A 24,131-nucleotide genomic window follows, 5' to 3' on the forward strand; every position below is an offset into this window, starting at 1 on the left:
CTTCAGAGCTACTCAGTAAATTGGTATGATTTTTTGCAAGATTGTGCAGTGTTTAGGACATTTGGGGTCTATTTTTCAAAAAATGGTGACTAGAAAGTCACAATGCAAACCATGGCCTCAATGTTCAGTGCTAAAATGCTTTCCAGGACACCCACCAGCAGAACTGCAGCTCAGCCAGACACAGAGGTGCTGGGATAATTTGCAAAGTTACTATTTCTTGCAGATTTATTTCTTCCCCTATTTGTGATAACCAAGTTATTTGCCATTTACCAGCAGCACCCTCTGATTCTTTGCCTGGGTACCTCCTGTTCTCTTTGACACTATTAAGAACATTATTTTCTATTCTTCTCTCAGTGAAGTGTGCTGATGATTAGCACTGCAATATCTGGTCCCTTTTATTGAAAATGTTAATCCTTCCTTTTTGCAGGGTTTCTTTAGCCAGGGGTGTTAATACTTGGTTAATAGAATCAGGCTGCCTTTTTCTTCATCTCTTGTGTTGCATGTGTTTTAGGAAGGGAATTCTTTTTTGTCTTTTGGTCAGAATTTATTATAGTGTCTTGTTTGGTTCTCTTTTTTTTTCTTTTTTTTTTTTTTTTCTCAGAGGGGCTGCTTTGACATTTCTTGCCTTTTTTTTTTTTTTTTTTTTTTTTTTTTTTTTTTTTTTGGCTGTGATTATGTTCTAACACTTAGCTCTCAGAACACTCATTGTTCTGTGTCTTTTTTGGTTCCTGTAGTCTGTGAAGGGAACTTAGGAGTGTGTCCATCAAGGAGGAGTTACCTGTCTTCACAACCAAGACGAGGACTGAGAGCTGAGAGGCTTCCCTCACTCAGTGCAGTGAGGCTTTCCTTGGCTTCCACAAGCTTCCCTTCAACCAGAAGATAATTTCAGAATTTGGATAGCAACTAGCACCCACCCACTGCTCACAAGACTTTTTTTCCATGGAGAGAGTGTGATGTGAAGCTTGGGATACCTATTGTACCTTCAGGAATCACAAATCCTGCCCCAGCGCAAAGGTGAGGTTGCCAAGATGCAAACCAGAGATGGCTGCAGAATGAAGTGTAGTAGCCTCAGTGGCATGATCTTTTAATCCTGATCAGGTAGCAGTTGAGTGAAAACTCCTCTTGTTTTGATGTGAAGAGCACAGACCCTATATCCCACAAATTGCTGTTGTGATGATTTTCTTTACAAGGAAAGACATCACCTGGAGAAATGCAGTCACTCAAGGAAGAAAAATGCCAAGTCATCTGAAGCTTTGTCTCTCCTGATTGCAATCATATTTTATTCTCAAGTAAAGAGAAATAGGTTTGGCATGAAGCTAAGAAGCAGTGGATGTTCAACCTGCGGCTACTGTGGATATGGGACTCCAGGACGATTTTCAAGGTTGCCCCAACACACAGTTGCGCTCCCACTGAGATATTTCATCCTAGAGCTGGATGGAGCTATGGGAACTGGCTGGCTCTCCCTCCATCTGTGAAGCCAGCCAGCTGAAGGGGCCATGAGCAACGGGGGCACTGCGGGGCAACTTTCCTTGCGTCTCCTACGAGCCAGACCATGAGGCTGGCAGTTCTCCTTTGACCCTTCGCCTCTGAAGAGCCGTGCCCCTGCCTGTGCTGCAGCTCCCAGGCACAGGCGGCCCGGAGCGCGCCGGGAGCGGGACCGGGAGCGGGAGCGGGAGCGGGAGCGGGAGCGGGAGCGGGAGCGGGATCGGGATCGGGATCGGGAGCGGGAGCGGGAGCGGGATCGGGATCGGGACCGGGACCGGGATCGGGATCGGGAGCGGGAGCGGGAGCGGGATCGGGATCGGGACCGGGACCGGGAGAGGGAGCGGGAGCGGGATCGGGAGCGGGATCGGGAGAGGGATCGGGAGAGGGATCGGGATCGGGATCGGGATCGGGACCGGGACCGGGAGAGGGAGCGGGAGCGGGATCGGGATCGGGACCGGGATCGGGAGCGGGAGAGGGAGCGGGATCGGGAGCGGGAGCGGGATCGGGAGAGGGATCGGGATCGGGATCGGGATCGGGATCGGGACCGGGACCGGGAGAGGGAGCGGGAGCGGGATCGGGATCGGGACCGGGATCGGGAGCGGGAGAGGGAGCGGGATCGGGACCGGGAGAGGGAGCGGGAGCGGGATCGGGATCGGGATCGGGAGCGGGATCGGGAGCGGGATCGGGAGCGGGATCGGGAGCGGCCCGGGGATGGGGATCGGGATCGGGAGCGGGATCGGGACCGGAATCGGGATCGGGAGCGGGATCGGCCCCAGGATCGGGATCGGGATCGGCCCCAGGATCGGGATCGGCCCCAGGATCGGGATCGGGAGCGGGATCGGGATCGGGAGCGGGATCGGCCCCAGGATCGGGAGCGGGAGCGGGATCGGCCCCAGGATCGGGATCGGGATCGGCATCGGGATCGGGATCGGCCCCAGGATCGGGATCGGGATCGGGATCGGCCCCAGGATCGGGATCGGCCCCGCCCGGCGCGGCCGCCTGCGCAGGGCGCCGCCCGGTGGCCGCAGCGCGGCATTGCAGGGGCAGCGCGCGGAGCCCGCCCCGGGGCTGAGGCGCGGTTTGAGCGACAGCCGTCCCTAATTATGGTAATTGCACAGCTCCCTTTTTTTTTTTTTTTTTTTTCCTCCTCTCCAGAAACCCTTAGGCTTTTGTTTGCAGGGAATAAATAAAGAGGGATTAGTTACGTTTATCTGTGTTTTCCTAAGTCTTTATGGAATAACTGTTACATGTAATTAAGTAATTTGTCTGTCCTTGACCATGCTGATAGCAAATTACCAGACATTACTGATGAGGTTCCATTACATTTTAAGAATAGATTACATGGATCTGGGATTTATTGATTTTTATTTCTTATTTTAGACAGGATCAGCTGGAAATAATGGTCTTATGAAGGTAAAAATGCAATGTGCTTTGACAAGTCGCATTTTTCCAGCAGTATTGTTTGGCTATATATGGATGTGGGACTCCAAAACCATTTTTAACATTGCCCCAACACAGAGATATTCTGCCTCCAGAGAGAGTTTCAGCAGGCACACCTGGAGCTATGGGAACTGATTGAATCCCTCCCTCCACCCACCCATCCATCCAGCTGAGGAGCTGTTGTCTTCTCCACAAAGGATCTCCACTGAACCAGCTGCACAGCAAGTTTTCCATTCACAGTTTTCCCCTGGCCACTGTCAAACGTGCTGATTGGATATATCTGGGCAACTTTTGTTAAGCGCAATATCATCCTGGACCTGTCCTCTGTGATCCTGCTGATAGTGAAATAATTCACACTCTTCAAGGATCCAGCTTCGCTGCCTCCCCTATGCTTTGCTGCATCTCAAATCACTAATCCATATACCCTTTTCTTAAGATCTGCTTCCTGTGAGGTTTTCCATATAACTGTCACCCCAGATTGATAGGTTTCTCTTCATGAACCACGAAGCATCGATGTGCAGAGATAATGTCAAAACATCATGTCTAAAAATAGATTCTCTTGTCCAAGATACAGATGCCATTTCATTCACTTACTTTGAAGGCACTTTATTGAGCCTGCCAGGTCCTTACAGACTCCCAGGGAATACATTCTCCTCAAAACTGAGACTGAGTACTTCACCTTAGAATTTACTAATCTTATTGCACCTTTGGTTTTTAGGTATATGTTAACTTAGTATAATCACACAAACATACTTCATACTACACAAATGCACCACTCTGCCAACAGAAGGCTTGGAACTATGTCCACAACTCCTGACCAATTGCAAAGAGGACAAACTCTTCCAAGGAGACACTGCCCTGGTGCATTTGCCAAGAGGCCTGACCAGAAGTGATTACAGCCCACCACTGAGCTCTAGAAAGTGTAGCATCAAGGCTAGGTTTTCAAAACTGAAAGGCAGCAACTAATCATAATTAAAGGGTGTGGATGTCTTTTTCATCCCCTGGGAAGTAGCTCTTGGGGTAAAATAAGAAACTCTTTCACTAAGCCCCATTGTGTGGCTTTGTCTTCCAAACACACTGGGGAAAAGAAGGGGAGGAGATTCAATAAGTGCATCCAGGAGAAACTTGGATTACAGCCAAGAGTCGTGATCTGGACAGTGCCAAGACTGACAGCAGCACAGAGAGGAGGGGTCGCTTCCAAAAGACTTTTTGCAGAGATTTTATCCCTGCCAAACCCTCCTCCCAAGCCTGTAAGTAAGCCATGATGGTTATGCCTTTTTTTAGTACATGCAAAACCTCTGTTACCAGAAATCAGAATGCCATTGTGATGCTTCTGTTTCTTGAGGGAATGTCAGCAGTTTCCTCAGGGAAGTAAGCAGCACCCAAGGGCAGATGCCAACGCACAGAAAACATTTTAGGTGCTTTTGGTCACGGGCCAGCCCATGCCGGTAGATACATGGGATAAACTGGTTTAGTTTCCTGGGACATGGGATTTCAGGGTTTGTCTCTCTGACAGCCGGACCGGGCACACGGGCAGCAGGATGTGCCCCGGGGAAGGCAGCTGTTTTCAACAAGAGAGGTGTGAGAGGATGGGAGTTCCCCAGCCCTGTCTGGGGCAGCCCCAGGAGCCAGAAGCACTGGCTACCCACTGCACTGGGCGAGGCTTGCCAAGGTGGGATGAACAGGTTCCAGCTGCTCACGGGCATGGCTAAAGGGCAGTCCCTCTCCCTGCTCCTCTCCCCCTCTCTCCCCTGCGTGCATCTGGATGTGTGTCTGGCTGCTTCTCTCAAACCAGCTCTTGCTCTCAGTCTGCCCTAGGTGAACTGATTCAGCTCATTAAACTGGCTGAAAGACAATTAACCCTGCCTGTGAGGGAAAAGGGGCAGGACACTCCTCAGGGACAGGGAGAGCTGGCCCCAGAGACATTTCTCCAGGCTGTGAGTGGCTATTCCTGACCAATCCTCCCCTTCAGACAGGCCGAGGAGGGACAAGCAAACACAACTCTTGCACAGACTGCCTTCCTTGAGGTTTTCATGCCCTGTCCCCCTGCCTGCATCCAGGCTGGCAACCAGGAGCCACCAGGGAGCTCCACAGCCCCCTCACACACTGCACACACCACATTCAGCATGAAGGCTCCTCTCCCCTCACTCCCACATCCCACATGCAGCATCTCCAGTCCGTGGATCTTGCCAGAAGTCCACCACTGGCAGCTGTAGTTGTGCCACCTTAGCCTGAACAGAAATGTCCAAGTTTTGCTCCCACTGATAAATATGTGAGGGTTTTATAGGTGTCCCTGAGGAGGGATGCTAATCATTTTGCTTGTTTTAGGAGTTTTTATAACTGACCTCTCTGTTGTCAGAACTACAAGTCTCACAGATCAGAATATGAGTTACATTCCCTTTTTTCATCAAGGGGAGACAAACTTTTCTCAGTTTCTTTCTTCTCCTCCATGGGGAGAAACAAAACTTGTTTTCTCAGTAGCCTAGTCATTGCCCCTTTGTTCCGTTTATATAAAGCAAAATGCAAAGAATCCTGAAGAAGCAACCAGGTTTTGTATTCTTATTACAAAGAACAAGTATGTCAGAAATCTTTTGGCTTTTTCCCTTGAAACCTGTCTTTTTATGTAGGCACTTCTTGAAACATAAAAAATAAGTCCTTACTTCATTTCCCTTTCCATTTGGAATGGGTGGAGGATTACACAACAGAAAAGGACAGTTCATTTTCCTAAGGGTTTCTCCTAACACCCAACAGGATGTTGGTTACACCTGACACCATCCCTTCAGGTCTCAGGGTCTTGGCCAGGTCGCTGTGGAGAAAAAAAGCCCAACGTGTCTGGATTCCTTGCAACAGCTTTTCTGCTCCTGCTGCTCTTGGCTGCTGCCCCACGCTTCACTGGAGAGCCCTGGTGTCCCTGAGCTGCTCCTCTGCTGCCCGCCCTGCCTGGCAGGAGCCCGGCCGTCCTGTGGAGCTCCGTGCCATGCTCTGCCCTCTGTGCCGTGCTCTGCCCTCTGTGCTCTGCCCTCCGTGCTCTGCTCTGCCCTCCATGCCGTGCTCTGCCCTCCGTGCCGTCCTGCGGAGCTCCGTGCCGTGCTCTGCCCTCCGTGCCCTGCTCTGCCCTCCATGCCGTGCTCTGCCCTCTGTGCTCTGCCCTCTGTGCTCTGCCCTCCGTGCCGTGCTCTGCCCTCAGTGCCGTGCTCTGCCCTCTGTGCTGTGCTCTGCCCTCTGTGCTCTGCCCTCCGTGCCGTGCTCTGCCCTCTGTGCTCTGCCCTCTGTGCTCTGCCCTCCGTGCCCTGCTCTGCCCTCCATGCCGTGCTCTGCCCTCCATGCCCTGCTCTGCCCTCTGTGCTCTGCCCTCCGTGCCATGCTCTGCCCTCTGTGCTCTGCCCTCCGTGCCATGCTCTGCCCTCCGTGCCGTGCTCTGCCCTCCGTGCCATGCTCTGCCCTCTGTGCTCTGCCCTCCGTGCCATGCTCTGCCCTCTGTGCTCTGCCCTCCGTGCCATGCTCTGCCCTCTGTGCTCTGCCCTCCGTACCATGCTCTGCCCTCTGTGCTGTGCCCTGCCCTCCGTGCCGTGCTCTGCCCTCTGTGCTCTGCCCTCTGTGCTCTGCCCTCCATGCTGTGCTCTGCCCTCTGTGCTCTGCCCTCCGTACCATGCTCTGCCCTCCGTGCCCTGCCCTGCCCTCCGTGCCGTGCTCTGCCCTCCATGCCATGCTCTGCCCTCTGTGCTGTGCTCTGCCCTCTGTGCTCTGCCCTCTGTGCTGTGCTCTGCCCTCCTGTGTGCAGGGAGCCCAGCACTGCAGGCTGGCCTCCCCAGCAGGCAGGCTGACAGGGCAGGGGCTCTGTGCTCAGCTCTGGGTCCCTGCACAGCATCCTTTCACCTCTGAGCCCAGCCAGGCCTTCCCCTGGGCAGCAGTGTCACCCTCAGAGCTGTGAGGGGCTGTCCCTGACCCTGGCTCAGCCTGGCATCTCTCCCTGAGCAGCACTGTGCCAGGTGCCAACCTTCACCTGACTCCAGCCCGCTCCCTTCACATGGGGAAAAGACCACTGAGGCCCAGCTCTGTGTGAGCTCCAGCACAGGTGGAGCTTGCACTGCTCGGAAGCACTGCAAAGGCTCCAAAGCACCTCACTGTGCCTCATCCTTGTCACACAGACCCTCTCTCTCCCCTTGGCTGCCCCACAGAGCACAGCAGTCAGGCTTTAGCTGGTCCCCGTGTCTCCACACTGTCTCTGGAAAGATGCTGTGGAGCAGCTCTTTCTCTCCAGACACCTAACCTGGGTCTCTTTACTTCATTATCTGTGAAATAGGGCCCATCTATAACAGATTTTTTCTTACATCTGATTGCTGACTGTGTGAAAATTCTTGCTGTAATACCTTGTCCCCGTTCAATTTTTAGCAGATTCGGACACAATTCCACTTTATTCAGAGATGTATCATCACTCCTTCTGAAATCCTGGAGTGTTTGAGGATAGCTTTTAATTTAGGGTGCTGTAGAAAGCATTGCCTCTCTCCTCGTTTTGAGTTTTTAGCTGGTGCAGGGGACCAGGAACAAAAAATATGGACAAACACTGAATTATGTGCTTGCTGAGTGAGACTGTCTCCTATTTAAAAACAGTTTCATCTTAGGAAAAGTTTTCTCCTGACAGAGATTCTTTACTCTAACACCTGTAATGAGTATTTATTACAACGGTTGCATTTGTCAGTCCCTTGTATGCACTGGGCTCTGTGGAGATTTAATGTAGCTAAACGAGACGATGGATTGGATTTCTGGTGAAATATCAGATACTTGTCCTCTCAAAAAAAACAAAGCAACAACTTCACATAGTTTTCCAGCTTTTCTTACATGGCAGCACCCATTCTGTTTTACATGGTGCCAACAAGACACATTAAAATTTCCTGGACCTTTTACCTTGGCAGCTCAGCAAGAACAGCTTTCTCTGAAACCTCCCTAATCAATTGACTTTGCCAAGCCTTTTGCTTAACAAATCCTGCAATTGCTTCCAGCTTTTTCCCACAAGCAATACCAAATTAATGGATTTGTAGTCTCTTGGTGAGTCTCTTGGCCTTTCATTGTCTGATTAGGCACACTCTGGCCAGCTGGGAGAAATGTACTGCATTGATAAAGAGGCTGGAAGAGGTTCATTTCATGTCCCACTTTCCTTTTGCATTCTTGGATTCATGCAAGTCAAAATGTTACAACGAGCATGGACAAGATTAATAAGCTCAGAGTCCCTCAGTATGGTCACATCTCACACCATGACTAATCCAGTGTCTCAGGGATCCTAGGCAGTCATGCATGCTATTCCAAATCTGTCTTGCCTTTAAGAACTTGGCCCAAATTCATAAGGGTGTATTCTTAAAATGTATTTGGGGCTTAACTGTACATGCAAATGAAATGTTCATACATGTAACCAAAGGACCCAGCAAATCTAACTTTATGCCTTGGTCAAACAACCCAAACCAAAGCAGTATATGAAATTACTACATTTTTAGGCATGGATATTTTGAGCATACAACTGCTTTCGAATGCTATTTTCTCTGTCATATGTTTAGAATCACTGTCCCTAAACAACAGACTTTTCTTAGAAAGAAAAGCAACAAACAGGATTTTGTCATTTTTCTAAACAGTTTCAGCTCTATTTCTGCCTTGTACCAGATATTATTTCACTTCCAGACAATCCAGTAAATCTCAGAAGTAGCTAACTCTTGCACCCCGCTACATATGAAAATGCTCACACTTCACTTTCCTCACTCTTCCTTTGGCCACCAGTCGTGCTGCACATATGATAGGGTTCAAGTCTTGTTTCACAGAATCTGTGTTCAGACTGCTAATAATCCCCAGTTCTCTCACTGCCCCCCTAGAACTAGCAGGTTCCTCTGGCCCCAGCCTTCCCTTGAGGACAGATACCAATTGCTGGGCTGGAGAGATGCTCTAGGACTTGAGGATTATGGACCTACCTTCTGCAGCATCCATGGACAGGAATGCCACCCCCAAGCCATTGCACACCCCGGGCAGGAGAGCTCTGCACAGCTTCTCCTGGCACTGAGCCATTGCACAGGAGCACAGCCACAACCCAGTGAGACACAAGGGCAGGCAGAAAATCCTTTGGTCAGCCCAGTTACTGAGTTACAGCCCGGGAGGGGAGAGATACAAAACCCCTGGATTGTTTCTGTTTAAATTCTTTCTGACAATAATCCAACATGCACACAGGAACACAGAATCAGCACTTTAGTTCTGGTCCTCGATGTAGGTGTCATCTGCTCAAGACAGTCTTGGATAAGACGGGAGCTATAAATTGTGGCATACGTTTGGTTTTGCAGGCTAATCATACATTCAGAGGTTATAAACTCCAATTTTAACAGTTCTGTTCTCCAGCAATTTTCTGTCATCAAACTACTTCTTCTCCCCTAAATTTTTGGACTGGAAAAAAACAGGGACTTGAAGCATTCTCAGTTTAGAGAGTTGTAGGGAGAGTATTTGAGGTAAATCTCCCTATTCAGTCAAGAGCTCCTCTGAACCTTGTGACGGTCTTCACAGGGGTTTTCAGATGAGGGAAGAGACTAGGATCTGACTCCATGTTTCAGAAGGCTTGATTTATTATTTTATGATATATATTACATTAAAACTATACTAAAAGAATAGATGAAAAGGTTCTCATTAGAAGGCTTAGCTAAGAATAAAAAAGACAGAATGATAACAAAGGTTTGTGTCTCGGCTCTCTGCCCGAGCCAGCTGTGCTGTGATTGGCCATTAATTACAAACAAGCACATGAGACCAATCACAGATCCACCTGTTGCATTCCACAGCAGCAGATAACCATTGTTTGCATTTTGGTCCTGAGGCCTCCCAGCTTCTCAGGAGGAAAAATCCTGAGGAAAGGATTTTTCATGAAAAGATGTCTGCGACAGAACCTGCTCACCCCTCTTTGTTTCCAGGGTTTGGGAACACTGCCATATCTCAGCAGCTCTTGATACTGCGATACAATTTTCCTTGGGTTTCTTGGGGGGGTTGGGGGTTTTGTTTGTTTTTCTTCTCAAAGGCTTATTTCTCCTGTTCTTACCCCAGCAGTGAGTACCAGATCAATGCACCTTCCTTCCATTCCTTTTTTTACCTGAAGTTGAAGGTAACTTTTGCTGGACTGACAATCCAGGCGATTCTCAACATTTTGTCTAGTAGTGAGCAGTAGGATAAATGTCACTCAGTCTCTTGGAAGATGTCCTCAAACACTTCTCACTAGTTTTGATCCTCAGCCACTCCAGTAATGGTGTCCCTTGAAAGGGACTCAACACTTGATATGTATTACCTCTGACTATTAACATCAATACATTTCTCACATTTTATAACTTACTCTTACACCCATCTCTAATAAATCCTCAGTGGGAATAAAATTTATCCTTTTCTGACAGTACATCTGAAAATTCCTCTTTGTGCCAGTAACACTGTGTGTAATGCCTGTGCCCTTGTTCCCAGCAGGCTGTCTAGGACATTCTTGGTACAGCCCTTGGTTTCAGGTCAACCCATTTAGCATCTCCTCCAACACTACTAGGAAGAACACCTCTGAGCAAACAGGACCTGACACAACTCTCTGAGTTGACATCATTTACACTCATACTTGGGCAGTGACAGTGTTCAGAAATCACAGTCACATCCAGAAAAATGTCTGGCACCACTAAAGGGCAGCATCAACCCAGGCAGCTCCTGTGCCATTGGGACTTAACAGGTATACAACTAGGTAAGCAAACAGGTTCACCAGAAACAACTTCTCCTCCTTCATCTGTGTGAAGGAGAAAATAAAGGGTAGAGGAAAAAGGAATCCCACAGAAGGCATCCAAATGCTCTTTCTGTTGTCATGACTTCTGATTCCTGCATGTTCCGGCAAGACAAGCAAGTCATTGCAGCTCCTGGATGTTTCTTTTCAGTCACTGGCTCTTAGTCATGCCTTGTGCTTTTCCCATACTTCAGGAAGCTCCATGGCTCCATGGTTTTTGTGGCCTTTGGTTTAGGAACTTGCTTTTTTCTTTTCTGGTAAGATATTTCAGATAATCTATAAGTCAGCTATGGGAATATTAACATTTGCCCTAAGCTTCAATGTGAGCTAGGTAGCTGTCCTTTGTGCAAGAAATTTTTGTTTTGTTGTCAAGGGTTAATTATCTTCACAGTAGTACTTCTTTGTTTCCCACTCTTACTGTCTTGGAATTTAAGGGTTTGGGGCAAGTTTCTTTTTTTACAGATAACAAGCTGCTGTTTTACCATCCCCAAAATTACAAGATTGACTGGGAAACCTTAGATCAATCACAGACTATGTTAGGCCTTCACCTTCTCTGTACAGTACCAGTTTAAAAACACACTGCTCATTTCAAGGGCAGTGCAACACTTTTCAAATACTTGTAGCAGTTTCACAGATAACTTTCTCTGTCTGAGCGGATAGAAAATGATTAAAAACACCTTCGGGATCAGCTATTGTGAAAAATAAAGCTGCCTATTGTGTTCTTTTTCCTCTGCAGAGCTGACCTAAAGCTGACTTTGTACTTTCCTCACTTACCTGTTTCCATTTTCCTGAAAAACTCAACACTGGCAGTGCTTCTCTTCGCCTTGTAATTCCAGAAGTGCTGGCCTCATGCAGCTTACCCGTGGTGTTGTGTGCTGCCTGTGCAGCACTCAGAGGCACAGAGTATCCCAGAGACTCCCTCTGCCATCTCGAGCTCTGGCTGGTCAGTGTGGGGTTAGCCTGAGAGTTTGAAGCACATCACAGCTTGTCCCAGACAGTTCTTGGCAGACTCTCCAAGCCCATAATTTCTTCTTGCCTTTAGTGATCATTTCTGGGTCAGATTGAATGAGTGCTGCCACCTCCAGACAGATTTTTCAGGTATCAACCTCCTCTGATAACATTCACAGTTATACCAATGTAATGCAAGTCAACTCGCTCTTGCTGGTGGAGCAAGTTGGTTGATCCATAGCACTGGAGGACATTGTACTAATGGGGACTTGCTGGAGAAGATCCTCAGTTAAAAAAATACCAGGAAATCTTTAACAGTTGTCTTCCTGCATTTGATTTTGCTGTTAAAATTTTTGTGGTATTTTTTGCCCTGTCCATACTCTTTTGATCCAAGAGATAAAATATCTGTAAGTTTGCCCATTGATCCCAGCTCTAGTTACATTTTCAGCCTGACTACAAGGGTTTATGAAATGGAAAACTTCAGCAGACACATTGCGGTGGTTTGACCAGGAAGAAGTGGGAATTCCGGGATGCTGTGGTCTAACCAATGGGTGCTTGGATTTTGATATTGGCACCTGGTGTAGCCAGTGGGGTTTGGACACACCTCTGAGAACACACAGGGGTTAAAAGCAGAGCTTCGGCCCTGGGAAGTTCTCCTTGGGACTTTGAGGGAAAGAGGTCGGATCGCCCTCCCTCGTCCAGCCGCTGCTGCTGGGCGGGGGAGTGGCAGCCATGTGGTAGGCCTGGGCCTGGACAGAGATGGGGGTGAGGAGGCCCTGGAGGATGGAAGGGTGGAGGAGCCCCAAGAGACATCGGGCAGCCACCCCCCCACCAGGAGAGAGAGAGGGAGAGCCGGCGTCTGAATTTGATAGCGGCCGGCCCAGGAGTAAAAGGGGGGGAATGCAGCGAGGAGGTGCCAGCCGGAGCAGCAGCGAGTGTGGGAGTGCCGGAGCTCTGGGACAGACAGAGACTGAAGTTTTTAACCCCTTTCTTTCATGACTGGGACCTCGCAAAAATGCTGATCCTCCTCAGAGCTGAATAAGAAGGGAGATAAGAGATAAGATAACAAGGACTTGGCCCGAAGGATGTGGAGAAGCCTGGCTGAGTGGGGAGAGATGATTGGAGTGGCCTTTTGGCTGGACTTTTCTTGTGTAGCCATAGACTGAACCAGTTTTATTCCTGTGACACAGAGACTGCACTTAGGGGGAGGCAGTGCCTCAGAACCAGGAGGGTTCATTGTGGGTACCCCTCGGCCCCAGGGGGTTGGAAAAAAATGGGGGGGACAGATGTCCCAAAGCAGAGACTGTGCCTTTTTGGAGTGAGACAAGGCATCCTTAAAAGACAACCCTAAAAGCAACTCTGGTCCATGCACAGTGGTGAGAGCACTGGGCATGGAAGGAAGATGTCACAAGCGGCAAAAGGACTTTCCGGGCGGTGCCGAGTGACATGGAAGCACACGAGGTTTCAGCGTGTTTCCAGGGGAAGCCTATGGTGCAAGAAGGACTCCTCTCCTCTTCATGAACTGAAGTTTGAGTATTCTAAAGGGTGGTGCCAGACTGGTCAGTTGGTGATTTGGGGGAATGTATTGGATTGGGAAATTTTTGGTGGTGGGGACGAGGAAAGTGCTTTTTTTGTAAGGTTTTCAATTTTTTTTTCCCTTATAGGTTTTTCCTTCTTTTCTTGTAGTTTAGGTAATAAACTTTATGTTTAAGCTGGAGCCTGCTTTGCTTATTCCTGGTCACATCTCACAGCAGACACCAGGGAGGGGGTATTCTCATGGGGGAACTGGCTCTGTGCCAGGCCGAAACCATGACACATATGTGGATATTCTAAACATAAATCCAAAATGGATTTTTCCCAGCATCTTTCCCTTAGTATGAAGTGATGTTCTCTTGTATAGCAGCTCATGTGCAGCTCCACCAAATGGAGAAAGACAAAAGTAGATGTTGCTGTCAGTGGAGACGATTTAGCTCATTACCAGCTGATCATACACATGCACATGTCCAGCTCAAGAGATTTTTCCCATTACTGAGCCAGAGAAATGGTACATTATCTCAGCAGACTTCTGAAGAGAAGAATCAATAGCATTTTGGGTTAGATCAACTCAAACCATGTCACAGGACTTTTACACAAAACACTCACTGAAGCATCTAGTGATGATGGTTTGTATACCTGACTTAAAACCTACATTTCTGAATATTCCCTTGCATGGCTTCATGGTAGTTCCATGGAGGTGCAGCACCAGAAAAATCTTATCCAAATGTGTGTCAAGTTTACAATTCTATAAGTCCCAGCTGTTGAAGAGGTCAGAGAACTTCCAAAAGCAAGTGCACATCCAGTTCAGCTGGCAGGTGCCAGCAAGCTAAATGAAAAATCCCAACCCCACCCCCCAAACATATTCTTTGCTCGACACTGTTATACACTGTAATATATTCCCTTCTATAAGCTTCTGGCATCTCCATGTCTCATCCATAGAAAAAGAATAGTTGGAAAAGTACCACAGCTTCTTTTAATAAGACTATTGTGTTTTTAATGAACTCCAATATCAGGAAGCATTTTTCAAGTGCATCACAGAAAATTAATTTCTTGCAATATTCCTTAATTGAATTGCATTTTAATCTATCGTTTGACCAATAATGCAAGGCAGTTATATTTCAGGATTTTCTGTCTCAAAAACAACTCTTTCTCACAGATCCCACTTCTTCATACCTGTTACACCACATGAATCATGACATCACAGTCATTACCATGGAAAGACACTTACCTCACAATATTTATTGTGTTATCAAACAGAAGCAGCTGGGTAATGTGGGTGAATAATCCTGTTATATATATTCAGCAATAGCAAAATGAATACCAAAAATTACTAGCAAACTAAATAGCTACTTCTATAAATACTCCCCTTGCAAAAGTTCACCCTATTTTAAAAGCCACTTGTTAAATGCTATTTAGTATATATTTAAAGACTGGTGGATTAAGACCAAAGTCCTTGAAACAGACGGGAAAAATACCTCATTGCTAAGTGTAAAGTAAAATTATCTCTTTGCCTTATCTGTATGACTTTTCTGTCCCATCAGCCAGAAAGAGGCATTTTGCTTGCTATCACTACCAGCTGCTTTGGCATTTTTGGTCTAAAATAAAATTAACAAGTGTACTGTACATCAGTTACCGTAGCACTTCCCACCACTGCATTTCACCCCTCTCAATGCTGAGAGGCAAGATTAAATCCCTGCTTGGATTTAGAACCACCAACTTTCTCCACAAGAAATGGAGGCAAGTAGGTAAGTGACAAGTAGTGAGGGATGGGTGCCAGAAGTCTGCTCTGGAGAGTCAAAGAATTCTTTTTAGTCAGTACCAGCAGAAAAGGAAGTGCAATAGAGGTGGAAAATACCGCAACAGTTTCAAACCAACCTAATTTGGGCCAAATTTAAAGCCAATACCAGTGAGCAAAGCACCTTGAAAAGAGGCAAATTTCAGCACGCCATGATCTGAGCTGCTTGAGTACTCAGCAAGATGACCACCATGTTGTTATGACTGATGATAGCGCTGTTGACAAAAGAAAAGAGCTCAACAGCATCTGGGCATCATGATAGGGCTCATTCTTAGAAAAGGAATCCTGCCCTACAAGTGGATAAACTTTGTGCTACGGAGACATGTCCTGTCCTTGTGCTCAGATGATAAAGCAATACTGTCCATATTGCACACAAAGCCCAAGGCACAGCCCAGTGAGCTGTCACTGAGGCCAGGTCTGTCTACACAGGGAGAGAAAATGTGCACCAAATAGCACTGAAAGCTCCAGAGGAGATTTTGGATAATAGAGCTGTTCCCTTTCCTTCACACCGAAACAAGTAAATGAGATCTCTTTCCCCTCTCCTCTCTTTAAAATATTAGAAATCATTACCAAAGCTTGGCTATTATATTCCCTGTGCTGAAAGCCCCTGTTTTCTTCTTCATGTGAAAAGAATGTTGAATTGTTGAATGCATCACATTTGCCACTGAACAAATGCATTTGCCAGTTCCCTTAAATGCCAGCACAATTGCTTTAACAGAGTTAATAAGGGGGGGGGGGGGGTGATGTGAACAGCCTTATTTTTGTCCTTAGCGCCCCAAAAGGAAATGTGTTTCTTGCTAATAACAGTGTATGTGACAGAAAATACCAAGTACATGCAACTGTTCTCATTCACTTGCCAAAACGGATAATTCACATCAGAGCTTAAAAAAGTAAAACAAAATAAACAGAAAATCACCCCAAGTAAACAAATTAACCCTTCCCCTTCTACCAGCAATTCTCCTAAACCCAAGGCTTGAATCTAAATTATTTTGCTGGTGACCAGAGGGTGAATTAAAGGGAAAAAGAACAGAGATGGTGTTTAAATTCCCTGAGGAGCTTGTAAGAAACCATCCTGTCTGTCACATTTTTTTTTCTCCAGTCAACCGTTAAGCACACCCTGCCAGTGTAAACCAGACCTGTGGAGGAAACAGCTTATTCACACCCAAATTTATTTCTAGCCATCCATTTTTTGTAGTACTCAATACAATTCTGACAGGCTCGAACATTCAACAGTCATAAATTCACTTTCCTCCTGCCTCCCCCTAGAGAAATCGTGTAACTGGGCTTGAAACCAGGGAGACTTAACTGAAATTTATTAATAAATGTTGCACGGTTTTGTTTGTCTCGGTTCCTGATTTTCAAAGCTACATTACTCTCAGTCGCTTTTCCAGGATTTTCTGTAACCACAATGACAAGGGATGACGTTCTTTGCACCCCTTTATTTCCAGTGGCTGAAGCTGCAGGGGGAAAATAAAAGTGAATCAGTATCACACAGCTCCAGATGGAGCAGATGCAGCAGTGCTGCTGCCTTGTTAGTTCAAGCCCAGCATGCTGAAGGCTGGAACCCCAGCACCCTGCCTTCAGGGGGGCTGGAAGTGAAAGCCACACCTAATTCCAGGCAACAAAATGGTACAGGATAGTTGGCTGAGGGTATATGCCTGCCCCTCATTAACAACTTGTCTCAAATTAGCAACCAGCCCTCAGAGAAAAGTCTTCTGCTCAAAATGGAATGGATGAGGGCATTCCCAACACAGCCCGGTATTTCTTCCCTGCCTTGGGAGAACTGTGATGACAGAGAGCAGCCAGGGGAGCCTGTACCTGGGATGTCACCTGCCGTGTGTCACCAGGAGCCTGCTCTCAGGCTGGGCTTGGCTCAGGGGGCCCATGGCCAGCAGGGCAGGGCAGTGGGGAGCTGGGACTGGCCCCCGTGCAGTGCTGATGGGGCAGGGCTGGTGGCCAAGGGGTGACATGGGGTCCAGGGCCTGGAGAGGTGGGGGAGCCCCGCGGGGTGGGCAGGGACAGGCAGGGCTGGCGGTGCCAGGATGGGCCATGGCAGGGCTGTGACATTGTCTGGGGCAGTCTGAGAGGGTCTCCTCTCAAACTGGGGCTCTTTTCCCTTCAGGAGGAAGAGGATGTTTTGGTGTTTTACCACACACACACAGATATCTGCAGATCTATAAAGCCCTCCCCAAAGCCACTATGGACACCTGTATGCAAAAGATTAATTCCTCCCTAAATTAATCCTGGGTTCAATAGTGGGGGCAGAGCCTTATAACAAGTACATCAAAAACTGCTTCCTGCTACAGGAAAATCACACTGTGCCTTTTACTCACTCTCTGGCCATAATGTACCAATGAGTAACTGTAGTGAGCCTCTGGCTGAATTCACTTAAGACCAAGTAATAGCTTAGAAGTCAGGTCCTGAAAATCCATTTTTGACAGCCCAGGACCTGAAGATAGATCCTTCCCTTCCTGAGATCCTTCCTTTCCTCCCTGTTGGTGCTCTTTGAGGGCCAGCATTCCCCTGAGACCTGGCATCGCCTGCCCGCCTGCCCTGAGAGAATCAGTGTGTCCCTTCCTCCCCATGCAGGGTTTTGGCACTGCAGGATCACAGCCAGACCCAGCCCCACTTCTCAGCTCCCTTCTGTGTGGCAGCTGGACACAAAATCCACACTATTCCTCTCAAAGATTTGTTTTATTTGTGCAGCAGGACTTCAAAGGCTGACCAGGTATGAAGCCTTTCTAATTTCTGGTTCCTATGATGTATTTATTCACTGTAGGAACACTGATTTCTGGTTTAATCTTCCAGGAAAAAACACACCAAAATAAAGTAAGGGGTAGAGACTTACTAAATAAAACTCTTAACCCTGTCTCAATAATCTCCAATAGTAGAAAGCATTATCAACCAGTGCTGTGGAAAGAGCTGACCCAAAACCTTCCTCCTCTCCTTGCTTGGACAGAGCCAGTCCAGGCAGTACTCAAGCCTTCTCTCCTTTCCAAGGCTCTTCAGAAATGCTTGGCTGTGATTTAATGAAGACAGCTTTAAAGGAAACTTTTTCTACATCTTATTTTGCATCTGTCTTTAAAAGTGTGGATCTTAAGGCTCTCTCAGCTTGGCGCACTTGGATCTACTCTGCTACAAGGCCAAAATAACCACTAGTGAAGATTTGAGGGCATGGGTACCTGCGAAGGTACAATCCCTCTGAGATCTCTTTGGGGCATCCCACACATCATTTTTAGTGTACAATGGATAGAATAAACTGATACCATGTAGACTGGCTTAGCACCTAGACCAGGACCACTATCTAAATAGCAATCACAGTCCAGCAGAGAGGCATCTCCCATCCCTCACAAATGGATTCAGTTTCTATTCACCCTTCAATGAGCTCCAAGAATTAATAAAACCCAGCTGATCTCTGCAGCTGTCTGTATTTTGGGGGAGATGGTGAGGATCTGGGATCCTCAGGGCTAGAGAATTGCCTATGGGTTTCTGCACAGTGTTAACAGCCCTTTTACCAAAAAGCATGGGGCACCAAAATTCTGCAGTGAAAAAAAGCCCATTTTTCTTATGTATTTGGAATGACAATCCAGCACAACTGACAGCCTTCTGGGTGCCCATTTTACACCAGCCCTGGTGTATGGATTATTTTCCATGTTGTGGTAGAAATGTGTCAATCTTATGGCCTATGTGGTAGGAGAAGTAATTCCTTTTAAAATCATTCCTAAAAAGCCACAGGTAAAAACCTAAATATTAACAGTGTTCCTAGCCTTATTAGGCTTACAGTTATTCCCAGTTCATGTATAATGCTAACTAGTCTAATAATTTTTATTGTCATGTGTGAAAATTCAGTATTAAAGGCCGCCTCCTTATTTAAGACTGAGAGTGTGAAATGGAGAAAGTGTTAAGAAAAACAAAACAAAACAAAACAAAAACAAAACAGAAAGGAAATTAAAGCTCTGTATGGCTTTTTTATTATTATTTATTTTCAGTTGCTGAGAATTTTATAGACTCCCTTTCATCTTTGCTCCCTTCAAAGACAAGTCTATTTTTTCTCCATTCTGAAGGCATTTGTCCAGTGTGAAGCAGTGGCATGGCTCCCTGGGCAGAGAGCTGTCAGCAAGCCCAAAGTGCTGCCATGCAAACCAGGCCCACATCAGAACTTGCCACATGTCTCACGAGGCTGTCTCAGGGAGAGCCATTTTCTGAGAAAAATGTTTCCTCCTTTCTCCATTACTTTCACCATCCGTATTTTTACGGAGGAGCCCTTTTAGCACAGTATTTATTTCTGAGTCATACAAATCAGCTCCAAAGCTTGGGTAGTGCCAAAAATGGGCTATTCATATTCATTCGTGCTCTTGTGCGCATCTCTGCTCTCATAAAATGGAACATGTGTCTGATGAGCTTATTTACTTTCTAAATGTGTGGCAGGAAAGGACAGAGAATGTGCAGGAGATAATGGTGGAAGCATTGGAATAACATCAATAAGGCATTTGCAAATAGAAGTTTGCCTGATCTCTGCCAAACTCTGTGAAGTTTGGTTATAATGGTGCAGATTTTATTGTTAGGCCCTTAAAATACACAGGCAAACGCTTCCGTCAGTTAATTCCCAAAATAATGATGCTGCTCAGTGCATCGATGACTCATTCCAAGATGCCACTTGACTGGTTGCTGCTCACTTCCACAGGGAAGAAAACTGCTTAGGTTGTCACCTGTGCTGTCACTTGGAGCCTCTCGGGGGCCAGGGCTTTTTGAGCACCCCCATCTGCAGCAGGTTGAGTCTGCTGTGACTCATCCTGCACACAAAACTCACGGTCAGCTCCCCTACCACAGCCCTGATGGGTAATGCAGTACAGAAAATGCTCGGGGAGCAAATTTCTCCTCCACTCCCTGGTGCACCCGTGGCATAACAACACCTTGCAGGATGGGTAGACTGCCCCAGGGACCATGGGGAGGGCTCACAATGCTGGCTTGCAGCATCTCTTTCCACATAAGAGAAAAAAAGGCATTATTTTCACTGTAGGATTTTGGTGCCCCCTAATAGGACCCCATATTAAAAGGAAGATGCTCCCCACCCAGCTGTCTTGTGTACACAGGGCAGTGGTTAACTGAACAGTCCTCTCTTTGACAACAAGCAAGTAACCTAGATAAGCCTATGTCTACCAAGTTACTACAACAGAAAATGAGATTCCTGTCCTTTCTCCAAAAATATTAAACATAAGTTCAGGCTTTGCAAGTGTGTTTCTTACCCACATTGCTGACACTGTATCCCCTGTGTCACAAACATTCTTATATTTATGCTAAAAGTATGATGGAATTAAAGAGCACAATTCTGAAATATCCTTAGGGAATAATTTTGTAAATATATATTCAGTGCTATGAGTCCACTTCAGCAGTAAAAAACAAAAAAAAAAAAAAAAAAAAAGAAAGAAAGGAAAAGAGGTAAAAAAACCTCTCAGCTCTTCAGAAGTATTTTTATGAACCTCGGGGATGAGTCATCTCTGGCAGAGGAGATTTAACAGGATGCAAAGAAGGGCTGATTCCACACCGGAGCAGGGAAATCACCATTCCTTCAGTCTGATGGCTATTTTATTTTAACTAGATCTTCCCTTACCACCACAAAAAGCCCCCAGCTCCTCATGCATGACTGACAGATAGTCCTCTCTGTCTCCACATTGTGCACACACAACCTGGCCCATAACCTGGGCCGGGGGATGTGTAATAACAGGGACAAGAATCCTCTGCTACCTTGAGAAAGATCCAGAAGGGCTGCTTCCTTTTTGCTTTTTTCCTCCCCAGAAAAATGTATCTCCTTCAATAACCACCCTCTCCTTTCCTCACCAGGCATGGCAATTCACTATCAGACAGAGCCGTCTCTAATCTCCCACGTAGCTTTCAATTTTACTTGCTACCAGGGCACTCAGATTCCCCTCTCTCTGTGTGGCAGATAAAATGAGCTCAAAGTTACGCTTTCAGGGATGGAGGTCAGTTCCCTGATATATCTAGACCAAAGCCTCCAATCACTTGAGATTTGTCCAAGTGAGAGCTGTGAATATGCTGCATTTCTAAAATCTACTTATTAACATGATAACTAATCTAATGGATGCCTTCAGATGCTTGAAAGCTGAAGGCAGAAGCAAGCGTGCATACACATAAGGACAGCTTCTACATTTTTAAGCCAATTTGCTACTTGCCTAGAATTACAAAGAGGATGACAAGTTCAGATCTGCAAAGAGTTTAATGGGAGCTAACAAAGTCTAACCATGGCTGACAGGTCAGAGATGCATGATGTCTTCCCTACTGCAGATAGGATTTTATTTTGTGGTCTTAAATCTTTTGAGTCTAAATTTTAAATACTCTATTATTCTCTACCATTTTGATATTTGCGTACAGGTTCCTGTAAGAGAGCTGTAAAATGATTTGGGATCATTTTACAATCAACAGATTAAAAGAAAGACAAAGTGCTCCCAGCTATTCTTCCAATCTAGCATTTCTAACATCAGAAAGTACATTCTAGAAAAAGCCCTGGCCTTGGTGTGGGCTCAACAAAGTTTTCCAATATCTCACTCAAAACAAATTGGTAAGAGGATTTTGCTGAATGAAGATTAGAACAGTCTCAGCTATTTTGGTGTAGCGACCCTTTTCAAATGCAAGTCAGGGCCAACTTTTCTATTGTTCTCAGCACTGAATGGCAGTCATGCACCTGGCTTCCCAAAAGTCCTGGCCCAGATTTGACACTGGGCTGTTACCTGCATGATACACTCAATTCAGCTGGAAGGGAAGAGCAAAGATCCTTCCTAACACCAATAACACACACACACTTTGAAACAAACATGTGTTGCTAGCTCCACACCTGGAGTGGGAAGGACGGTCCTCAGTTCCTAAGCTTTCTCAGTTTTAGATCAAATTGCTGCTTCTGGGGTGGAAGTAGTGTCTTTCCTGCCCCAAGCATAGCTATGCAGTGCCACATGAATAATCAACAGAGCAAGGCAAGAGATCAGGGAAATACAACAGGGCTCTGACACCTCGAGTTTGGATTACTTACAAACTGCATCAATTCCTGGCAAGGCTGACCTAACTTGTGATCCTGAGAGCTCGATAAATTGAATTCCACAGAGCTCACCATGTAGTGGTTTTTTGATGAAAACTTTAAAAAACAGTGCTGTTTGTTTTTTTCCTCTGCACAGCAGTATAGTTCTAAGAGTGTTGCATAAGCATCGTGACTTCTCTTTCTGCTTTGAGACAAGTTTCTTTCCGTGCTATGCACTGAGTTCTCCTTGGGTTTTTCTGTCCACCCCAGAGGATGCTGTGCTTCCATGATGTATTATTAAAGTGTGTATGTTGTTTATGAGCTACCCTGATATCCTTCAGCAGGGAGACACAATCTAAATGTAAAATAGCATTACTGTGATAAATAAGGAGAATTCAAAGCTCCGTCATCTTTATTGCATGTATGAGATGTGCCTGGATGCTAAAGCTACCCTCTTTTGCATGTAAAACACTAATACTTTGTAGTTTCTTCACTGAGATCTGTAAGTACAGAAACAAAGTCTGACTTCTAAATGACTAATGTTTGCAACTGCACTGCAGACCTGAGACACTGCCTCCGCAGCCACCTGAAAATGGCAAGCACTGACTGGTTCGTGTCAAGCAGGACGGAATGGCAAGGAGAAAGGCCTGAAGTGGAAAGCTACCCTGCCCCATCAGTTGACAGGGAGCTTATGAGGTGTTTTGTTGATTCATAGCACAAAGATATGTGAGAACTGGGGGAGACAGAGGCTCAAAACCTAGAATGCTTCACTGGCATTAGCAAGGCATCACACGGAGCAATGGGTATAATTCCCTCCCAGAGAGATCTGTGGGGACTGTGTAGGAGAGCCCCCAAAAGTGAGGCAGCAATGACCCCACTCTGCAGCACTCTTTTGACTTAATAGGAACAGCTGGTCAGTGAAGTGTTTGCTAGAAATTTAACAAGGCTCAAACAGTGAGAAACACTTGCCAATAAATCAAAAGGGAGCACCGAGCTAAATGAGTTTTAATTTAAATTTGTACCTAGGGCTGACAGATGAGAGCTTCATGGCTGTTCTGCATTGCATTAGCACATGCAGGTCTGTGCCACAGCAGCAGCAGCAGGTCAGGGAAGGTGTTTCTGGGTGGCAGCCTTGGGTTAGCTGTGTGGCCAGGGTGAGAAAGAGTGCATCGCACCCAGGGGGCTGTGGGGAGAGGCCACGGGGATATTCTCCCTAATGGCACAATTTCCAAGCCATCTGAACACCGTGAAAGCCACCTTGGCCACAAATGTTTTGGGTTCTGCTGTGCCCATTGCTGCCACCAGCTTGATTCCACTGCTCCCTATCAGAGCAAGATGCCATATCAGAAAAGGCTGTGGCCATAGGGATAACACTCCCCCAAATGGTAGCTGGGGATAGCAAGGGGAGGGAAGTCAACTAAAATTTCTGTTTCCTTGCCTGAAGAAGCCCTGAGAGGCTCAGGCCAGCTTTCCCTGAATCTGCAGGATATGGTGGGTGTGGGTGGAAGCCTCTAGAAGGTCACCTCACAGTGACCAAGGCCATCACAGGCACAGTGGGTTCATAAATCCCTCCTGCTTCCCTGAGCAGTTTTCAGTCTGGCAGCAGGGCTGGATTTCAGCTTGAGTCACTGTCAGGCAGACTGGGTGCCTTTGATCCCCTGGGGGATCAGGAGAGTCATGCAAGGGAAACATGGGTGTTTGCTGACTGTGCCTGCACTCTGCCACGAGCTCTGCCACGAGCAAAGCTGACTTATTTCCAGGGGAATGCTCACTCACTCCTACTGTGACTTTGGAGAAAAACTTCATGGCTGCTCACGGGCAACTTGAGCATTCACAACAGTGGCAGTTCCACTGCAGACTTTGTGCCATAGCTGAGCCTGTTTGGCACCCATGCCTGCTGGTTTGTCTGATGGAGGCTGGCATCTGATTTCCACCTGTGCTGCCCCGTGTCACACAGGTTTCTGTGCCCTGGGGAAAACTGAATCTGCTGCTGAAGCAGCATTCACTTTGCCAGGAGGTCCTGTGGTGCCATCAGTGGAAATAATCCCTTTTCAGGCTGTTGGGGTAGCGCAAGCAGCCAGTCAAAACCCCATGAACAGGAATAGCAAGTGGGATGGTGCTGCCTCTCAGAAGTG

At 46.9% G+C, this 24,131-nt stretch overlaps 1 long non-coding RNA gene across 1 annotated transcript in view; it reads left to right on the forward strand.

The window, feature by feature from the left end:
- Positions 1–1,657, forward strand: part of LOC134416652 (uncharacterized) — a 75,909-nt gene extending 74,252 nt beyond the window's left edge. The window contains exon 3 of the long non-coding RNA XR_010027310.1: positions 735–1,657. This is a non-coding gene — a long non-coding RNA (uncharacterized LOC134416652). The remainder of the gene's footprint in view (positions 1–734) is intronic.
- The last annotated feature ends 22,474 nt before the right edge of the window (positions 1,658–24,131 follow it).

Source organism: Melospiza melodia, chromosome 3 (assembly GCF_035770615.1).
Source record: "Melospiza melodia melodia isolate bMelMel2 chromosome 3, bMelMel2.pri, whole genome shotgun sequence".
Lineage (NCBI taxonomy): Eukaryota > Metazoa > Chordata > Aves > Passeriformes > Passerellidae > Melospiza > Melospiza melodia.